The sequence below is a fragment of the Mugil cephalus genome, chromosome 18 (assembly GCF_022458985.1).
Source record: "Mugil cephalus isolate CIBA_MC_2020 chromosome 18, CIBA_Mcephalus_1.1, whole genome shotgun sequence".
Lineage (NCBI taxonomy): Eukaryota > Metazoa > Chordata > Actinopteri > Mugiliformes > Mugilidae > Mugil > Mugil cephalus.
In genome coordinates, this window is record NC_061787.1 from 8,289,776 (window position 1) to 8,306,171 (window position 16,396).

At 40.7% G+C, this 16,396-nt stretch overlaps 1 protein-coding gene across 1 annotated transcript in view; it reads right to left on the reverse strand.

The window, feature by feature from the left end:
• si:ch211-285f17.1 (sickle tail protein homolog) overlaps positions 1–16,396 on the reverse strand; it is a 105,667-nt gene that overhangs the window by 82,256 nt on the left and 7,015 nt on the right. The gene's annotated exons all lie outside the window — the stretch shown is intronic.

Here is a 16,396-nt window from a genome sequence, read left to right on the forward strand (position 1 = left end):
GTGACAAGAGAAAAATGGAGCAGAAGTTGGTGAGAAAAAGCTAAGGAGAGAAGATCAGATTTTCCTATTTTCCTTTGCATGAAAAACACACACTCCTCTTCCCCTCTCCTAGTGCTTGGAACAACTGCCTGACCCATAGATTTTTTTTTTTCTACAGTACACAACGATCATTGCCACAGGGACAGAAAGAGCTTTAAACCAGATTCAAAATATTTCATGGCAATTTTTGGTGTTTTCTTTTTGGTACTAAACCCCTTTCATTTTCCTGAATCAGACTCTGGAAACGGGTCAAAAATCCTATAACCCTGTGCGCCTGTGACACTTGCATGCAGAATTGACATGTGATATAAAGCACAGGGACACCATTGCGTGCTTGTTGACTAAACACCAGAAAATGGATTACAGTGAGCAAAAGGATCAGCTGTGACCAGGCAACATGTTATAAAAGAGCAACAATCCACATGGACTGGGCTGAGAGCTTAGTTTGACCCAACTTGTTCTGTGCCACTCCGATATCATAAAATTGAGAAATCCCAGCGCAGAAAAAGTCAAATGCGCCCATTTTTATACGCTATTCTGTTTGGTTCTGTATGATATGATTAAAGGAGAAGTGAACAGAGATTTAGAAGTTAAAAAAAAAAAAAACTGAAACACTCACATGTCATGCATGTCCTATCGACAATTTGATCAATTCCTCCATGCAAAGCTTCTCTCTCTGCCCAATGATTGCCTTTTACACTACTAAGCCCTCTGAACACGACGTCAGCCCTCACTGATCATATAGATATGAAACAGTAATCATATTGCCACATATCTGTATGGATTTAGATAAAGAGCAAAGCAGATTGACCTACATACTTTCCAAATGAACAGCGCCGAAATCTGAAGGCTAAGAACCTCATGAGAACCGCGACACGTCTGATGGATTTTCAAAAGGGAGAAAAAAGTGAAGGAACAAGGAGACATTACCATAAGATTAAATATTGGAATTGTGTCAGATTATATTTGTGCGTCACCGGGCTTGGCCGGGCTTGGCCGAGTTGTACTATGTTTACAAAATCGTAGCGCGAGGGATTACGTCAAACCTAAAAAAAAAAAAAAAAAAAAAAACGGGTGATAGAACACAGGCTCCATATAGGCTCCACCGAGCGAGTGGATGGTAACTCTCTCATACTATGGTTGTAGCTATTTGTGTGTCTGTGTCTGTGTACATGCTGGGAGTAAATGAAAGCCCTCTGTGTGGACTGGATGCCTCCCAGGCTTTAAGCCAGCTCCGACGGTACAGTAGACAGGCGAAGGGAGCTCGGTTCAAAGACTTTAAATAACATAGAATTTGGGGATGGATGTAATTTGAGTTTCCTAATTAAGCCTGTGATTTTGTGCAGATCAAAACGTCTGTCTCTGTATCAAATACCGATCTCAGCGTACTATCCAGGCACCAGTGTGAATATCAAACTGGAAGATGAAAACAATCCACCGCAAGCACTTCAAAAACAAAACTTGTGACTATCTGATGAGTTGAAATTGGCTCTGACAATAAAGACCTGAAAGATAGAACTGCCACCCACAGCTGGGCTAGCTCATGCCAGCTACTCTTTCAAATTGAGGCAGGGAGTAGGCAGTCAGGGACTGAGAAGTTTAAGTTGTGGAACAGTGGGATGGGTGGTTATGGAAATAAGACGGTGCAGAAACCCCCACATATGTGTGTGAAGGAGGGGCTGTTTGACATATTTAAGAAGGGTAGCAGCTAGACTCAGCAGGGCTGTCTGAGAGCCTCCGTGGTATTTCTCTAATTAACCAACTTCTCAGTCCGACGGTTATTATTAAACCGAGGGGCACAGGTTAGATAAGACTCAGCGCCCATTAACTACCTCCAGCTTGAGTTTGATGTTTGTGCAGAATGTGCCCACATTTATACACTATTTTGATGTGAGAATACTGCTTGTAGTCACTTAGAACTCAAAGGGACAATACACAGGTTGTTAAAAACCTTCAGAAATACACTGCAGTTAAAAAACAGAATGTGAAAATAGCAACAATAATGTCAACAATAATATCTACTTAGAATGGAAGCTAGTGATGGTGTGGACTGTGGTGCAGTACCGTGTTTTACCACAAAATGTGAGTGAGTCTATTCTGTCTCCAGTTCAAGAGGACAGGAAGCAGCCTTGTTTTCTTTTAACCCGTCTATAACTCTAATTTTTTCACACTAAGTGTGAAGCATAGTCAGGTAGTCAGCTAACAAAAGAGTAAACACAATCAAGCAAGCATCCTTTGAGAAGCAGGATGAATAGGAGAACTGTCCAGCTAAGGTTAGTGCAGGGCCACGCATTTGCTTCTGCACAGTACACTTACAACAAGCAGTGACTAGTTAATTAGATAACCTGCCTTATTCTGAATCTAAACTGGTTAAAGTGCCTTTTAAGACAGTATTTCAACACAAGTATGTGTGCATCATATCACAGCACATCGTGATGAACATTGCTTCAGTGTCTGAGGGATATTTAACAAAAAACGCATCTGGAGAAGTACACCAGATACTTTTTTGAAAAGTATTTCAGAAATTCCACGTCTGAAGAAACTGACTTGACTGAAATTAAAGGAAAGATTGTAAAGTTTAAATTCAAAAGTAATCCTGTTAAATAAATCCAAATATGATAGACAAAAATATTTACAGGAAACAACTCCGTGGTTAGCACTGATGCCTACCAGTGAGAAAGTCTGCGTTCGGGTCCGACTTGGGCCTTTCTGGGTGGAGTTTACATGTTTTCCCTGTGTCTGGGTGGGTTTTCTCCAGGTTCCTCCCAAAGACATGCTCGCTAGGCTAATTGGTGATTCTAAATACCCCATAGTGCGAATGGTTGTTAGCCCTGCAGTAGACTGGTGACCTGTCCGGGGTGTACCCTGCCTCTCACCTGATGGCAGCCGGGATAAAGGCTCCAGCGCCCCCCGTGACCCTACAGAGGATAAGCGGTAGTAGAAGATGAGATGAGACTGTCGCTTGTGTTCACCTAATTTTTGCCTTCGCCAACTTCTTAGGTAAAATTCCTTGCTCTTTATTTACAAAATGTCTAGCTGCTTTGTGTTGGTCGGTATGGAGGACAAAAACTGTCAAAACAAATCATTAAATATAATTACAAATAATAATAATAAATGTAGATTTTAATTATTTCTATAATGACACAGACTTTGTATGAATTCTTTTGTCTTTATTCTGTCATGGGGTGCATTTAATAGCACAGCGGTGTTATGCTTTGTAATATGTGCACTATTATTACTCCTCAAGGTTCAACACTGTCACCTTTCACTACTTACTCCGTACTGTGTACAACTCTGTGCAATACCTCATTATATGTTTGCAATTCAGTAGTTTTTGTTGTAATTCAGAACATTTTGTTGCAATTCCATACTTTTTGTAGATATGCCAATACTTGTTTATTCTATTCTATTTCTATTTTTATATCATATTATTTTTATCTCACTATTTATCCTTTACACAGTCCACTCTTGTCCTTTTTCCTGCTCCTATGTATGCTGTTGCAAATTGCAATTTCCCCATCATGGGACAAATAAAGTTTTCTAATTCTAATATAAATATATTTAGAGACATTTATTTATTGCTTTATCTTTATTTTTGATCATAACAGTTTATGTCCTCTTTAGAATACGATGTGTTCATCATTAATTAATATATCAGAGCTGCGGGCTACTACTATATATCTGTGGACATACTTGACCCGTAGTTGATATAAAAACAAACCCCAGCAGCTTTAACTCACCAGTGACTGACATGCAGAAGAGTAAACACGGAGGCCACATAGACTGGAGGTGGAAAGGGGGTTGTGGGATTTGGGAGGTAATTGGGGGTGTGGGTGGGGGGTGACCTGTGTACCTCTCTGCTGAGGATTAAAGTTGAGTATGTTTTCCAAGCCCTTGGGGGCTAGTTGTTTCTTTTCCTACATTCCATCTCAGAGCTGCCTCCCAACCACATCATGACTCACTACTGACTGTAACATTCACTCAATATCAGCTGCTGAATCAGTTACCGAAGGCACACTACCAGATCAACAAAAACGCAGACGCACTGAGCATCAGGCAACGAGGCTGGGGTGTAAACAAATTTAGGTTTGAGTCCCTCAACTCCTCTTCTTTCCGTTTTATTGTCCACGATAAATCGCACACTGGAACAGAAACCTACATCTTATTAGAAATCCCTGCATCATCTATAATGTGTTTAGTTGATCCAACCAAAAAAAAACCCAATCACTTGGAGGCAAACTTGGTCAAACTCAAACGTTCTGCTGAATAACAATTTTTTACCCGAGCAAACAATCAATATTTCATCAGAGACTTTTTAGTAGTTCACAGCCTCATGAAATGAACATTTGAATCAGAACCCCCATCTGGAACGCATACTGTATCTTAAATCGGTCAACGCCGTCAACAAATCTCCTCTGTTGTTTCAGCTGTTGACTGCTCCCGAGTCCTAGACGATGAGAAGGGAGTCAAAGGCAGAAAATAAGGCCATGAGCAGAGGAGACTCCCCGACAGGCAGCACCAATTAATCTTAACACTCAGCTGCTCCGAGGGGGGAAAGCCACCTAACATGTCACATTATCCGCTGCATCAAGTTAGTAAATGTAGTGCTGATTGCTGCACGAGCGACTGTCACTCATTTAACAAGTCGACTGAGACAACTGCCCGGTCAGGAGAAGAGCTGTCCGGACCATTATCATCAGCTGTCGCCTGATCAAGAAAGATTGATCGAGGTGAGTTTACATTACCGTCGTTTCTCTTGCGCCCCCAATTAAATAGAGCTTTACGGCTGGATGTTTTAAAGCTCACATCATTCCACTATAAGTAAGTCTTATGGGCACCAAAACACAAAGGACGCCGCGTTTAGATTCAATGCAACGTTTGCTGCAAGCAAGTGCTTTTGATGTTCGGTTCCCCACATTTGTTCATCTCGCTATGCTATGGGAATTGGCATGTAACAACGTGACGCTCTCGAGTTCAACATCAGACAGCTAAGTGCCAAAAAGCATTACAGTGAGGGCCATGATGTTGAAAATTCAAATCCAGAAGGCAGCAAGATGTTTAGAAATGTTTAGTCTGTGTGCGTGTGTGTGTGAATCTTGGTCCACATGAACCACATGGTGAGAAATAAGAGAGGATGCATTTTTGTTCTGCTGCAGAGTTTATGCATTAAAAAAAGGGCAGAAACTCAAAATTCTGGAAAATGAAAGAACCAACAAAAGTCTCCTTATAACTTTTGAAATACTACGGTGGCAAAAAGATGAACCAACACGACAGAAAACTTCTTTGCAGATGGATGTTTTTCCGTGAAAGACATACATTTCCATTCTTGCATCGAGATATTGTCACAACCTACATGTTAGAGCAACTTCAGGCACGTCGATATTGAGTCAGACCTTTCAAGCAGCTGACACAGTTTATAAAGAGAGGGATCATCAGAAAATTACTAATTGTCTGAATCTGTTGGGAACACAGTGTTATCTCCTATAACGCGACTACTTTTGTGAGATTCTTTTCTTAGAAATGAGCGTAGCCCTTTCCTAACAGTAAGCAACAAAGGGATTATTGTAGCTGAAACGTATACCTCAGATGTTCCTGCATGAATCAAAAGTGGAGAGGTATTTCAACAGAAAAGAGCAAACAGGAGTCAACGATGCAGCTTTAAGTGAGACTGCGATCCTGTGTCATGATGAATTCCACCTCCTTACGTCCCGTCTCTGGGGCCCCCCTGTGGCCTTATGAGTCACTCCTGCTCTTCCCCCTCGGCGGGCATCAACATGTGAGCAGTCACATGCTGAAGAAAAAAAAATAAATAAATAAAAACATTTTGGAAACGTCTAAACTTACATTTTCATCCTTTTAACCCAGAGGCAGCGGCTACGCTTTAAAACCACTGCCTCGTCCTATCCTTTACGCCTCAGCATTTTAGTCGTGGTTTAGCTCCTTATCTGGACAGCCTGTCAAGTGTGTTATTGGAGGCCAACTGAATGCCTCCGCCTAAAGTGTATAAAGAGGATACGAGGAGAGACAAACTACCTCTCCATTCAGACTGATGTAAATAAAACGCTCCTCCATTCTCTTTATGGCTTATCGATTTTTAGTTCAATGGCCGGCCGCAGACGGAGGCAGGGAAAGAGGAAGGGAGAGATAAAAAGAAAGACGAAGAGGTGTAGTTACCTAATCCGGAAACAGCGGCATCTTGGTGAGAACAATGACAGTGCACACTAATAGCACTTTCAACTACAGAGCACATAAGAAAAAGGAGAAGTGAGAAACACACAAACTTAAAAGTTATCAAAGTGGAATCAAAGCCTTTAGAATCCAATTATGCTGTCAAGATCTTCATAGTAATTATATCTTTTGTCTTATGTCGAACCAAAAACAGTGTAAATATGCAGAGAAAAAAAATGTTTGTTCTCGTGTTGTGAGAACGATATCCTAGTATTACAGTGGAGGAATTAGAGGTGGACAGTCATGCAGTCAAGCGAATACACAACCAAAACATGAACGTTCCAGAAACAGAAAAAAAAAAGGTTAATATATTCAAATAAATTCTGAAGTCTTTCCGTGCACGGGGAGAGACAGTGGAATGTCTTCAAGATGAGGTATCTAAAAGTCTGTCAAATTATCTCCCCGCTGCTCTTCTGTTGCACAGCTAAATTAGATGCGAACGCAAAAACATGCGAGAACACAACCAAGGAGACGCACACATCCAGACCACGAGGATCTGTTGGATCTTGTTGTTAGCATCACGTAAAGAGCCTGAAGAGCTAAAGGAGGATTGTTCTAGAGAACAATTCATATACGGAGGAGGAGGAACAATTGTGTTGTCTCTGGAACGGCTGCAACATTTCTGCTTTTGTCTCTTCAAAATAGGGGGTATATGGTCAAGAACGCCTTCAGATGAACACTATAAAATGGTGGAATGCGACTAAGTAGATTTCCTCAAGTACTGAGTTTAAGTACAATCTTGTGGTCCTTGACATTTACACACAGTTTCCGCTTCTAAAAATACACACTTCGGAGGAAAATACTTGTTACGCCACGACATTTATTTCAATATTGTGGTTATTTAGTAGATATTTTTTGGCCTTTCATGGTGTGACAATGAAAGTGAAGGGAGATGGGAAATACTGAGGTGTAAATGGTACAATATTATGAGTATAGGAAAAAAACAATACATTGTGATGTAATGTGGTGCTGGGTAACAGTGTCTGCAGTAACTAAAATGAGCCCCACCATTACAAAATGCAACACTGAATGAATCAATCCAGTGAGATCATGGTTGTAAACGGGCGATGTGTAGTGTTACTTTTAGATTTTTCTTTTAAGATCTGAGAATTTCTTCCAGCACTTTAAATTCCTGCATATATCCAAGTAAAAGATATACTTATCGTAGCAGAATCCAGTTCTATAATTTGTGTTAATCTGACGTAAATCTTGTGTCATGTCTGTCTTTGAAAACTCGCCCCATCTTCTGATTAAAGACACTAGGTGGTTACGCTATGTACAGTTTTATTGGAAATAGCAAATGACACATGACTAAAACGTAACTAAAATACTTGAAGTTAAAAGTTCGAAAGAAGTCTCACAGAATTTATTGTTGCTTTGTCGTGTTTACTTCTTCTGTTTTCATGAGTGCAGAACTTCAGTTAAGAAAAATATGGTTGAAACCCGCCATCCTGTGTGAAATATTGCCGGTCAGCAATCACTCACTGAATTATATGAGCCTTAAAGTAGTCAAGCATAAATTCCTGCACAGTTACTCTGGAGGTTTCTCAGCCTGAAGTAAGTAATGTTTTACACTGATGACTCCCTCTCCGCCATCACAGCTGTACAGTAACCGAATTTATGCTCGCAAGGCCTATCTCATTTGTGACCTTTAACATGTGAAAATGTCATTCGTCTAAGTGCTCCCTGGGGGTGGGGGGCATGCGTGCATGCACGTCACTGCGTAAACATGCACACCAAGAATGTGGATTTTCATTAGAGGTTTTCATGGCGCGAGTCTCTAAATCAAGGCGACAGCTTTCAAATGGACAATTATCAGTCCCATAATTTTGCATTCTTTCACTGGTGAATATCGTTTCACACAACATCAGAAATGCATCAGTCTTTTAAAGTGCACTATAAGTTTTGAATCGGTGAATTATGTGTGGAACACATTGCGGGCATTTTATAAGGGGGGAAAGTCATAACTCAAGAGAGACTCCTGTGTAAAACATAGATTTATTTAAAGTGTGACCCCATCACTTATGAATTATGTTTCACCTTTTAACAGGGTCTATTAACATCAGTAATTAATTTTAATGCTCAGTTTAATCCCTAAATCTTTATAAACTATGTCTGCGGCGAGAGGCGAGACAGATTAGTCTAGCCAGCCGTGCAAAGATCTCTACAGATCTTCACTGACATTTAATTTCTTTCGTTCTTTGTTTAGCATATTGCCCTCTAACACTGTAGCGGCAGGAGGTCTGGCCAAGTGTTTGGATAGAAGGTGAATGACTTTTCAAACTCTTAAGTAATGCATTTAAAAAAAGCGACAGCGACCATGTAGTCAAGATAACTCGGTGGCTTGTAGTGAGGGGGTCGTGGTGAGTCCCTCACTCAGTGCATTTACATGCGCAGCTCAATCGAGCTATGCTTGAAATTCGACTTTCTGACTGCGGTCCTTGTCCCAGTTTCCATGCAACAGGGAAAATCGAATAACTGACAGGAACATGTCCTCCTCCTTCTCCATACTAGGTGGTGATATGTGTTTTTAGACCTGGTTAATATGCTTTAATAATACCCTTTTTAATCTCGTATGTAATGTGTGTGCTACTTATGGTGCAGATGAGATGGCGCTATCCCCCATGTGGTTCTTCCACCAGCCCTGTTTCAGCCTTCTGCGAACGGCTTCGTTGGATGTTCTGGGGTCATGAGCCAGCGCAGCGGTTGTGAAGCATGCACACACGCATTGTCCAGTTAAAGTCCGATTAAGTGTATACATGCCGGGGAAAATCGATTTCCAGTAGCATTATTTGGGTGTCTCAACTGAATAACTCCGATTTTCGTCAGAGTAAACGTGGGTTGGACACTGAAGGTTAGAGTTCAAGGAAGTGATATGAGTATGTTTCAGTAGTTTCAGTAGTGAACCAGCAACAGTGAGGACAAAGCAACACGTGAACTGCAGTGACAGTAAAACACCAGCGTCCGTGTCACAACAGGGCAGGAAGTCCTCCAACAGAGGAACACGTGCACGGCTATGCACAAAAAAACACATAGGACTCCAGTCAGCAGAAGAGATCTGCTGAACCGACAGCATGGGCTGAGGCCGAGTAAACACAGGACAGAGATAAACATCGGAGGCAGGGAGACGGAAAAGTGACGAAGATAGAAATGAGAGCACATTAGGGGATTAAATGTGAAGTTTGGAATAGGTTAACAGGGCTGAAGATGTAGGACTGAATGGAGGATGGACAAGAGTGGATGGACCAGTCATGTGAGATATGGAGGTTCTGGTCTGAAGACACAAGATACCAATTCTTTAGCTCCACTTCTTCGTCATTAGCTATGGCTAAGATGCTGCATGAATAATGGCTTCTTGAGCTTTACGGCTTTCTTCTATGGCCATAATCGGAATTAACAGTCCGGTCACTGAGCTAGAAATAGCCTTGACTTGAGGGTTATTGTAATAAGCTGCATAAGAAATAGCTCCAGGAGATTGCTGACAGCTATGGGAAACTGTAACTTTCGGATGAGTGTCATCTCATGCTGCAACATGTGGCATTCATCAACTAAATGTAGACCCACTTTGAGACAAAGATGGGGTCTTTAAGTGTATTTAGAAATCCATCACAACCACCGACCAACAGGAGTAGAAGATCTCACTTGACAGGATTCACTCACATCCTCCAAGACCCTGCTGCAACTTCCTTTTGCTCTAAAGGGTAACGCTACTACAGCGAGTCTTTGTTTCTCAGAGTTAATTCATCAAATGTGTCTTTTCAACAGGAAAAGCAAGTAAGTGGAGCGCTGGCACACATGTTGTTGATTGGCCTTTGCTTTAAGAACATGGGTCAAAGGTTAGTCAGGGCCCACTGCTTGTCTGACATCTGCCCTGACCCTTTGCCCGGCACAGGTTTGTGTACACACATGTTTCAGTGTTCGTATCCAGTCGAGACTGAGCTGGACCCCCTTTGGGTGTGTTTCCTGTGCTGTGTCATAGTCGCTTTTTCTAACCACACCTCTGGCTATGCCAAGGTGCTGATGAAAGGACTTCAGAGGGATGATTCATCTGGGCCAAGGCCTCCTTAATGAAATGATGAACTCACTCTGAAACGGAGAGACGCTCTGGGTGCCGCAGAGGCTGATTAAAGAAAGAGAGGAAGCAAGGCGAGAGGGAGAAATGTATAGAGGGGATGAGAGGAAATGAAGGGGGGGGGGATCCTCCTCTCTTGAGGTACTACTGGCTCTTCGATATCTGCTGCCACAGTGGCCAAGTGGAAGGTGGGAGGGGGGGGCTTTGGCCAAAAACCCCAGAGTCTGATCCTCATTAAGAAGCACAAAGAACATCAAAGAGTAACCCCAAACCTCTATCAGTCATGAGCACCCACAATCCCCATGATATTAAAACTCCTGGGCCTCATTCAGTGTCAAGTTTTGAGGCCGGGGCTGGGACTCTGTGACTCAGGGTTCGGGGGACTTTGAGGTCTTGAAGGTCATTAGAAAGTTTGAACTAACTTTTCCTCATCTCAACAGTGACCCACTCTTAAAAAAGCTCTCTGGAAAAGTAGGAGGCAGTGATAAGAAGCGCCATAATGTGGGCTCATAATGGGAACTAACAGCTGTAACCACACCCCACAAATAAACTATTTGTTGTTCTGTAAAACTGCTTTAATTAAGTAATTTAGAACTCGGTTTGATCAGATTAGTCATGCATGTTAGGATCAGATTTGCTTTGCAATAACATTTATACTCCGGCTTTGAAGTTACGGCATGACCAGTTTTTCAAATACCACATAATCCTGGGGGACTGACATGCATAGTAATTATTAGGGGTGTAACGATTCATCCACTACATCGATGAATCGATTTATTTTCCTACAATCCAACTACATCGATCTGTGCTCGGCAAGCTGGCCTTCTGGCCGACATACATTGATTTAATATCGTTTCAAAAAGTAATCAATTGATTGTATCGATACTAGGAAATAACGCATTGGATTTAAGCACGTCAGACTTTATATTGATGTGTTTTATAGCACATTTAATGATAAAGGCGTTAAACCTTAACCGATTCAGTCTGACTGAAGTGGCGTTGGTAGTCAGGCTGAAGATCAGAACTAACGCGACGGAGCGTTCTACACGGACTCTTTGAAGTGTTACACACACAATGTTACCCACTTCTGGAAACCGGCAGCACGAATTTGGAACTTTGGATGTGGAAATGAACAGCCAGCAGCCCTGCAGGGACTACTGCAAAGAGGCGAAGGTTGGAAAACGATTCAATTTCGTAACGTCAGTGACGAAATAACATCACAAATTCATGTTTTACTGTTGTTCACTACAATGATAAAATCCGTTTTTATTGGGCTTAATCGCAGCTTGGTCTTGTTATGTTTGTGAATAAGCAAAGCTACTGAAGTCAGTAAACATGATGTCATGCTTGGGAAATGGGTGAAATAACCAACGGCATGTAGCTACTTGTTTAATGAAAAGCTTGAATGGCCTTCTGAGAGTAGATGCTACAATCCTCTCCGGTTTCTTTTTAGTAGACTATTATCATGAAAAAGAGAAAGAAGGACATGTCCTTTTTTTTATTTTTATTTCTATTTTTCCTCCTCACTGCACATAAAGAGTGAGTTGATGAGTGTGATTTAGATAAGTGAGTGTGAATGCACATTTAAGTAAATAACTCTGCATGTAGCTAAATGCTTAGATTAAAAAAGTGTCATTGTGCAGATAAAAGTTTTATTCTATGCAAAAAGAGATAATTTTGGTAATTTTGATCTAGAACCGCCACTGCTGAGTAGGTATTTATTTCAGTCACACTGGTTTAATTTTTGGCTAAAAAGTTACTGAATCGATTTCAAGTCACTGAATCAATTGGATCATATCGTTCTAAATGAACCAAAATCGTCCATGAATCGTATCGGCAACCACGAATCATGATTCGAATCGAATCGCTGTTAAAACGAATCGTTACACCCCTAGTAGTTATAGTTAGCTCAATTTTCAATTCAATTTTGGAAGTAATATGTAAACAAAGCAGTACTGCCACTATGGTAGCCACAAAACAAAGCAAACTGGGTAATATGCTACACTAATAATGCTTCATAAAAACACAGTTCAAGTATAGACCCCTTCATGGCCCACGTCACTGTGACGTCACGACGTTAGCTGGAGGCAAAACAGAGGGAAGCTTGAAGCGAACACTGTCACTGTCATCTTGTCATCTTGCTGTATGTTGGGGGCCAAAATCAAAAGAGCAAAAACACTAACTTGAAGTTTTATCGCATACCAGCCACTGCAGGTTGTAGACAAGTTTGGTTGAACGCGATTAAAAGAAATTACATTATTACATTATTACATTATGACAATTTTACATTAAGTGAATCATTATTTGGAGGATTCTTGCTACATGTTAATGCTAATGCTAACCACTAGGCTAGCTAATGCAACGTCATTGAATGTACTTCCATCAGTCAGAGTCAACTTTTTAAGATAACACTCACAGTCTCGGGGAGTGGATGTATTAGTATATTCTCTACAAAAAACTGTCCATTGAAATATGCTAACTGGCATTTACAGGCTATAGTGTTTGAGATGTTCTGCTTCCAGCTAAGCCCCGCCCCTCAAAAAATGTCACTTTGTTTACAAACTGTCTATTTAGTGAATAGTTTGTGACATAAGATGTCTTATCATGACTGAAGTTGATAAAATGTTCAAATTAAGTTAAAGCATTAATCCACGTTTTTTTTTTTAATCAATTGTAGGAAACAGAACAAGTTTAAATCACACTTACATAATATACTATTTTAAATCATGACATTGTGGCAAACATGATTGCAAATGGTTGCATACACATTTGAAAACCTTTTCTTTCTCATTTTCATAATAAAAATACTGCTCACTGCAGCTGTAAGTTGCACAAAAGGAACAGAAGTAGCGTAATACAGGACTAATGAAATGATAAAAGAGAAAAGTGCAACAGAAAAATAAGCCTAACAACCCCTTGTAAAGAGGAACTCTAAACCTTTTCTCAAGAAACGTATGTAAGAACAAAGAGAAGTGTGAAACGCTTGGTTTACATTTCTAAGAGAAGATAAATGCTGAGTAATCCATTCAGGTGGTCCAAAAAGTGCAGCTGGGCTGACTCAGATCAGAGCAACAGAGGCTGAGAAAGCTTCTCTATCATTGGCATAATAGGGATCAAACACACCAATAAAGTTTCGTCTGACAGTGCTGGGAAAGAAAAAAAAAAGAAGGTTTGAAATTCACACACATCCCAAGCTTGAATTAATCCTTCTTAATAAACCGAGACATCAAAAGCATCATCAAGCTGTTGTTTAAAGCATAGGCTCAAATACTATGGGTGGCATTTGCACTGTAAAACAGAAAAGAAGATTATTAAAAGATTTGTGAGATTATACAGCGTATCGTCTGAATGTTGGGAGTTATTTATTTAAGCTGACTAACAGAGGGATTGAACCAAAGACGCAGTGAGTAAAAAGGACTTTGCTAACCTTGCCAAAAGGTCTGATGATTGCCGCCCCTCTCTTTAGACTCCCAGCCACCGCCATTAAATCTCTTACACAACTGCTGGCCTTTGCAGCTGCTCCTGACAGCCAAGTCCGCATCGTCACAGCGTTCAGCTTCACATGCGATAACAGAGTGCTCTACATCGCATTTGATTGTTACATATCAGAGTCTTTTGTCTGCTCAAGCAGCTGGGGAACCTCATCACATGGAAAAATCACCACAGTTATCAGCTAGAATAAAGAATAAACTCTGTTATATTTTATAAAGAAATTAGATAGAACCAAATATCTGTAAGTGCCTTATTCATTATTCAATCCGAAAAGCTTAACCAAACATAGAGAACGGGTAGATTTAAATGTGGTTGGTTCAATATGAAAGAAAAGGGCCCTAATTAAAGAAAAATCCATTGTCTCCAGATTAGTGTTGGGATCAAAGGATCAGCAGCCATTTGCTGATGCTAGCACCACATTTATTGGCATGGTGGTATTTCATAGACTTTCCAGGGAGTAAAGTGGATTAGTCTAACTTGACCTGAAAAATCACAGGAAGTGAAAGGAAGCCAAACAAAATTACACTAGATTTATTTCCTCATTCTCACAAAGCTGATTTTTAATATAAACGTTTCCTGGTTATTATGCCATTGTATTGTTATTTATTGTCTTATCAGAAAAAATAGAAGTGGAAACTAGCTCGAGGGCATAATCGGCTCCAGCTGAAGGTGTTTTTCATCAGTTCTGAAAGGAAAAGAAGCTCCTAAAGTGTGTTAAAGGGTCATCAGAGAACTTCTCAGCACTTTCTAGATGTATGTTTTCCTCCCACAGCCCCTTGTCGTGACCGCACCCAATCAGTGGCGTCCCATCCACTTATAAACACCCACTCGTATCCTCGCACTAAACCACCCATTTATCACACTGACAGGAGCGGCTTGTGGTTATTGACTGGGAGTGGATTCTCTTCCCATCCACAAGCTCAGTTATCAAATTAGATACTGAGGCAAAATGTTTGGAATGTTAAATGAGTGGTGTCAGATGGCTTGTTTTTAGCTAAGCGAGCATTAATTACATGTAATCAGGAGGGGCTTATCAAATACAGTATTTCTGAGGAGATGTGTTCAGACGTGTGTTATCTGTTTCTCTTCGACCTCTGTTAAACTCTCTGTCTTATGTGTCTTCACCTGCACAGAAGGTGTATCTAAGCAACGCGTGCTTCCTCCAAAATATTGTTGGACGTTAATTGACACATGGACAAGACTCACATATGAAACACAGACAGGTGTTCAAGGGGTTGCACGCATTAAAAACAACTTAAAGATCATTTCAGCCGAGGTTGATTTGGCAACACTGGTGGTAACAACAAATTCCACAAGTCACTGAATTCTTGTCCTGACAATAACCCACTTGCAGCTCTTTATCTGCCCACTGTTGCTGCTCCTTCTTCCCTTAAGCCAAAAAATACAAAACAACGACCATTGTCTTGTTGAGCAGATGTATTTATGATAATCACTAGCGGTAAATGCTAATTTCACAGGCATAATGCAGTACATTTCTTGTGACAACATCATAAATAAACTCAATGTCTGTGTTGCCGGACTAATGTTTTGAACATGAAGCTGAAGCTAAAGAAAATGTTTAGATTGCATTAGCACCAAACTCTGATAATAATTCCTCCTTCCCCCACCGGACTGTATTTGTAGGAGATAACCCACCTATCTACAGGGCTCTGGGCATTTTTTTTTTCTCTCTCTCTCTCACGTCTGTGCCTTCCTTGTGTGTGTCTTATGATTTGTTCAGTGCTGCCTTCATACCCAGAGATATTTTGATCTGCCTGGTAAAATAAAAATAAAAATTCTGCGTTCAACATTCACATCCAGATATCTGTTTAGAGAGATACAGTATTGTGATTACATCAACGGTAACTTCATGCAGCATTTTTTCCCATGAACGTTGGCACAGACTCCCAGTTTGTAATGATGAAAATATTTACAGTGAACACCGTAATATTACAAAGCCACAGGCTTTAACTTGCAATAGGTGGTGACTTAACTGACAGTTATTTAAATGAAAATGTAATGAATTTGTTATTTTGAATATATTTGTTCAATCTTATGCTGAAAATATTGCATTTAGGGTTTTCATCGGGTACTCCGGTTTCCTCCCACCTCCAAAGACATGCTTGTTAGGCTTACTGGTGTCTCTAATGACTGCGTTGGCCCAGTGATGGACTGACGGCCTGTCCAGGGTGTAGCCCGCCTCTCGCCCGATTTCTGCTGGGATACGCTCCAGATTGCATTTGGAATACTGAATTTATAAGAACATGTGACATCTGTGACATCACCCCTAAATTTCTGTTCTGCCGTTTCAAACTCAGTGCGGTGACTTTGTCTCTTCATCTTGACTGTGCCTGACTTCACCCACCTCCCAACTATTCTAAAAGTGAACCAAAAGGTTAAGCTGAGGCGGCACCTCGGCAGACAGCTAGCTGCTCCTGATGGCACCTACCTGTCACATGAAGTGGCAACGTACTTAATCATGCATTACTTTAAGATTTACATATTTATATATTTTAAAGTGAGCTATATAAAAATCCATCCAACATATAGAGGGACTGAGCAAAT